This window comes from Pelophylax lessonae, assembly GCF_965119305.1.
Source record: "Pelophylax lessonae genome assembly, chromosome: 9".
NCBI classification, from domain to species: Eukaryota; Metazoa; Chordata; class Amphibia; order Anura; family Ranidae; genus Pelophylax; species Pelophylax lessonae.
In genome coordinates this window covers 218,784,806-218,790,805 of record NC_138776.1, presented here as the reverse complement: position 1 = coordinate 218,790,805, position 6,000 = coordinate 218,784,806, and positions in this window count along the sequence as shown.

Genomic DNA, 6,000 nt, shown 5'->3' with positions numbered 1-6,000 from the left:
AGAGGATGAGAAAGCGGAGTAGGAGGAGTTAGGAACAGGTGGCAAACTGAAGCGCCCTGCAATCGTCGGTGGTGGAAGGACATGCGCCAAACTGCTATCCGCCTCAGGCCCAGCCATCACTGCATTTACCCAGTGTGCTGTTAGGGAGATATAACGTCCCTGACCGTGCTTACTGGTCCACGTATCCTTAGTTAGGTTGACCTTGCACACCTGATTTTGTCACCCACTTGGTTGTGCAGGGAAGGGTTGGCTTGCCTTGAAAAGTAGTGGCGGCTGGGCACGACATACTGTGGGACAGCCACCGCCATAAAGCTTTTAAAACTCTGCGTCTCCACCAGATGGAATGACAGCATTTCAAAGGCCAGGAATTTTGAAATGCTGGCATTCAGGGCCAGGGATCGTGGGTGGGTAGGGGGGTACTCCCTCTTCCGCTCCAGTGTTTGGGAGATAGAAAGCTGAACGCTTCCACAGGACATTGTGGAGATGATTGTTGGTGATCCAGGTGGTGGTGCTGCTGGCAGATCCTCTGTTTGCGGGGTAGCAGGTGCCACTGTCATTACAGAGGTGGATGAAGAGGCCGAGACTGCAGCAGAAGAGGAAGCAGGAGGAGCCAGAGACTTTTCTTTGTTTTTGAGGTGTCTACTCCCCTGCAGCTCGTGCTTTGCACTTCGATGCCTGGTCATGCAGGTTGTGCTCAGGTTGAGAAGGTTTATGCCTCGCTTCAGGCTCTGATTGCACAGCGTGCAAACCACTCATGTCCTGTCATCATCACATTGTCTGAAGAACTGCCACGCTAGGGAACTCATTTGAGCTGGCTTTGGTGTACTCGGTCTCTTGCTGCATTGGGCAGTAGCAGGCATAGTGTCTAGGGCACGGCCGCTCCGCTTTTGCACCCTGCTCCCTCTTCTGCTGTGCTGGTGACTCTGTGCGACCACCGCCTCTTCCTCCAAACTACTCAGGTCACCTGTATGACGTTCATTCCATGTGGGGTCGAGGACCTCATCGTTCTCCACATCGGCTTCCACCCAGTCTTCACCCCTGCCCTCCTTGTCGGTCTCCACAATTCGGAATTCTGCAGCAGTTGGCACCTGTGTTTTGTCATCATCCGAGACGTGCTGCGATGGTCCTCCCATGTACTCATCTTGAGACATAAGTGGTTGGGCATCGGCGCACTCAATCTGTTCCACTTCTGGGGCAGGGCTAGGTGGATGGCCCTCGGAAACCATGCTAACAGAGTCATCAAAAAGAAGAAGAGATTGCTACATGACTTGGGGCTCAGACTGCTTGGCTGATTTGCAAGGGGGTGAGGTGAAAGATTGATGAACATCGGCTGCAGGTGCCAACTCTGACCTTTCAGCAGAAGACTGGGTGGGAGACAATGTGAAGGAACTGGAGGCACTGTCAGCAACCCAATCTACTATCGCCTGTACTTGTTCTGGCCTCAACATTTGTAGAGGCACATTAGGTCCTGCCAAATACTGCTGCAAGTTCTGTCGCCTACTTACACCTGAGGAAGGTGTTTCACTTGTGCGTGTAGCTGGCACAGATCGACCACGTCCTCTCCTTGCAACAGGAGCTCCACCAGCAGCACCACGACCCAGGCCACGTCCCTTATTTGACCTTCTCCTCATATTTCTCTAATTTAGGATCTTCCCCTAAATGGGTGTTTATTGATAAGCGGAATACAACAACAGTATCCAAAGGGTGTATCTCACTATAACATATGCAGACTAAGCCGCAATTAAATTTATTTCCCCTAAATGGGTTTTTATTGCAAAGCGGAATACAACAGCAGTATCCAATGGGTGTATCTCACTGTAACATATGCAGACTAGGCCGCAATTTATTTTTTTTCCCCATTAATGGGTTTTTATTGCAAAGCAGAATACAACAACAGTATCCAATGGGTGTATCTCACTGTAACATATGCAGACTAAGCTGCAATTTAATTTTTTCCCCTAAATGGGTTTTTATTGCAAAGCGGAATACAATAACAGTATCCAATGGGTGTATCTCACTGTAACATATGCAGACTAGGCTGCAATTACATTTTTTTCCCCTAAATGGGTTTTTATTGCAAAGCGGAATACAACAACAGTATCCAATGGTTGTATCTCACTGTAACGTATGAATGAAACATTTTTATTTTTCCCTTTAATTGGTGATTTTTGAAGAGCAGATTTGCATAAAAGTGTCTAAACGCTGTATGACAGTGTCACAGTAAAGTATGAATGATAAACTGAAAAATAATTGTCCCCTTAATTGGTGCTTGTTGAATAGCAGATTAGAACTGCAATGTCTAAACACTGTAAGTCACAGTAAAATATGCAGGAAAAAAGTTTTTGTTTTTTTTAAATCCAGATTAAGCAGACACATATGCACTGAGCTTGCATTACATGGCTGCTACACGCCGCACACCTAACAGACTGATAAAAGTTTTTTTTTCTCCCTCCTCCTCACTGGGCGCAGGTCAGGGCAAAAAGATTGTGCACTGCCCCTCTGCACCCCTACACAATAAAATCAATATAGATCGCTGTCTGATTAAAGAAGATTCTTCCTATTCTTTCCCTGAAAGCAATCTCCAGCCTGCCCCTACAATAATCTCCTATCTCTCCCTCAGCAGCATCAGGAACCTGTCCCTAGTATAGTTAGAGCACGGCAATATTTGACTCCAGCTTATATAGAGACTGGGTCACATGCTGCACTGGCCAATCACAGCCATGCCATTAGTAGGCATGGCTGTGATGGCTTCAAAGGGCACACTAGTTAAACGCTTGCTGGTTGGCTGCCTTGCAGCTGTTGAAACTGCGCTATTAAAACCGCGCCAAAACATGAAATAACATTACCGAACAACGGACTGTATCCCGAACAGTGAAATGTTCGGTCCGTGTTCAGGTACCGAATACCCAAAAGTCCGGTACGATCCTGAACAATACAGTCCAGGTTTGCTCAACCCTAGTGAAGAGGCCTACAGGATACTGAGCATGGCAGATGACGGGGATAGGGAAGCCTCACTGTCAGAATCAGGCTCAGTATACGAACCTGTAGACAGCAGTGGCACCCTGACAGATAGCGCTGATGACGGAGTAGTGGTCCTTGCTAAGGTCAGGCGTACCCAACCCCGTTCTTCTGTTGCTGAGGTGCAGCAATTGTAGGGTTCTCGAAAGCAGCAGAGTGTCCGTACTAGTGCCGCTCAACTTTCTGGTGAACTGGCAAGCACCAGCGGCCTAGTACATCCTGGTTGTGACGTGAGTCACTTTGGTTGGGGGGCTTGTGGAACTCAGATTGCTTTAGGGAACTTGAGAGACTCCTTTTCAAGCTTCCCCAGCCCCTCTTATGTGTAAGTCACCCTGTGTCTATTAGGGGCACAGGGTTACCAAGAACCCCAGTCGGGTCTGCACTAATCAGACTCGCTGTACAACCACTCCAGACTCAGCATTTGGTGTTACCCCGGGTTCTATATGTGTTGTTTGTGTTGAAAGAGTGAAGGGACTTGTCACAGACTTAGGAGGCTTTTGGGAGAGGACTGCAGGCTAGACTCCTGACCACTGTCTGTGTGAAGCAATCCTTATTGGTAATCTCATCAACTCAAGCCACCTGTCTTTCACACAACAACCTATTATCTATGTGGGGATGTGTTTACACTTTAATAATGTATATTGTTCTTTGGGAGCTCGATGCCGGTGGGTCTAACCTTGAATGAGATCACTGATTGTTCAGGTGGTTAATTGTGTCATCTATTGTTTGCCTGCTAGCATTCTGTGCATTCTGCCTAGGCTGATTTAAGTTCTCAGTTAATTGGCATGTTAATGATATCATGGTCAGCTCCACCTTGTTATCCAAACCATTGTGTGATGTTTTGGGTAAATATCACTGACCTACTTCTCAAGTGTATAAAAGTCTGTAAGTTGGTTCAATAAACAGTTCATTCTGGTTTGATTCCAAAACTTGTACTGTCGAGTTCTTCATCATAGACTCCGTCAGCGGGTCTATGACGCAACGCGTACAGGGGAGGAGCCTGCACGTCATCATGTCGATTCCCGAAGACAACAGGCAGCGTTTGATGCTATGTTAAGTCCGCACCGCTGAAGTGCTTTGAAATGTAAGTGCAATTTCACCATTTATGATTTAATAAATAGCCTTCAAATCAGAGAGCACTAGATCTTGCTTTTATTTTTTCCACACCGATGCCATATAAACCTGGAGGGACTATCAGGAGGCGGTGATGGGAAGGCAAACCAGACTGCAGTGATTATCCCAGAGTGTGTATTGACTCTCAGGAGTCTGTTCCTAAGGTGAGCTGCTAATCTGTCACTAGTCACTAGGAGCACCTGGAGTGAAGCATGCAGCACTTTTGATCACGTTTGTGGATGAAGATTTTTTGATTTTCTTTCAGTCACTATTTTCACTGAGGATTGGGACTATTAATATTATTGATTTTATAATCACGGCTCAGAAATTTATTTATCACTTTAGTATCACAGTTGATGGACTGATATAGAGTTATTGTGATAACATTTTGTACACCAAACATATTTATTTATTTATCTCCAATGAAAGACTTGGCGCAGCAATATTATTTTCTTTAAGTTTTCACAGGTGTTTTTGTGTTTGGCACTGATTGTTTGCAGCCTTGTGCACAAGAATTTTGATTGATTCTTTTTTTCTGTGTAATGTGGGCTTGCGCTGATTATTTTTGATATATATATGTTCACTTATTGTGACTCTGAGTGAAGAGGGTTAGTTTAGTGTTAGTATAGTGTGTGAGAATAGTGTGTCAGTGTAGTGTGTTAGTGTAGTGCAGTGTTGAACACAGCATTACATAACATTTAGTGCTGTATACAGTGCTTTTTTTTTGGTTGCTGAGTGCTTTGTTTTGTTTTTTGTCCCCTGCCTGCCCCCCCCCCCCTTTTTATTTTAATTGTCAGCTGCAGTTTTTCTGACTGTGATGCTGGTGTTCCCAATTTTTATTTATTTTTGATTTTTTTTATAGTTTTTACATTTCTTTCTCCAATTACACATTTCACAGTATATAAAAAATGTGGGTAATAAGCCCCCCCCCATTATGTCTGGGAGACCAACAAGGAGAGGCAGTTCCCATGCCACTATGAAGGGGCCCGCAGCGTCTGTGTCCACAGGCAAAAGTGGATGTGGTCCGTCCTCAGGCAGGGCACCTTTGTCTCTGTTTAGTGATGTTGCTCATGCTATCCAGCCACAGCATGTAGAGGAAGTGGTGGACTGACTTACTAAATCATTCTCATCCTCCTCATCCTTTATGACCCAAGCTGGCACAAGTGTGCAGTCCACCGCAGCTGCCAAAGCAGCCTGTTCTGCCTCCTTGTTCACAGCTACTTCTGCCATAGCCCCAGCATTAGGCATTTAGGAGTCAGCTGAATTATTTGAACACAGAATCAGCCACTTGGTGCTTGAGGATGCACAGACATTATTTGATTCTGATTTTGGTTCTGAGGTAGAGGGAGGGACTAACTATCCTACTTGGAGAGGAGAAAACTGATAAACAGAAAATTGGCAGTCATATTTCCACAGCTGCAGCCTACTGCCAAGTTAGCTCCAGTGATATTGAGGAAGGAGGGGATGCTGATGATGAGGTTACTGATGCTACTTGGGTGCCAGATAGAGAAAAGGAGGAAAGCGAGGGGAAGAAACAACCTCAATGAGGCAAGATGTCCAGGGGCAGGCATCATGGAAGAGTAAAGAGCAGCCGGCCTATTCCATCAGATTGTGAATCTCCTTGCCCACTTTCCACAGCTCAGCTGTGTCAGCCTTTTTTAGCACATGTGCAGCCGATCGCACTGTTGCATTTTGTAATCTCTGCCGCAAGCAGATCAAGCGTTGCAAAAACACCAGCCATTTGGGTACTATATGCTTGACAAGGCATTTAACCTCCCACTATTCAGCCTATTGGCAAGAGCACCTGAAAGCCACACACAAGGGACACAATTGTTCTCCTCCTCACTCCTTACCTCTCATGTCAAAACC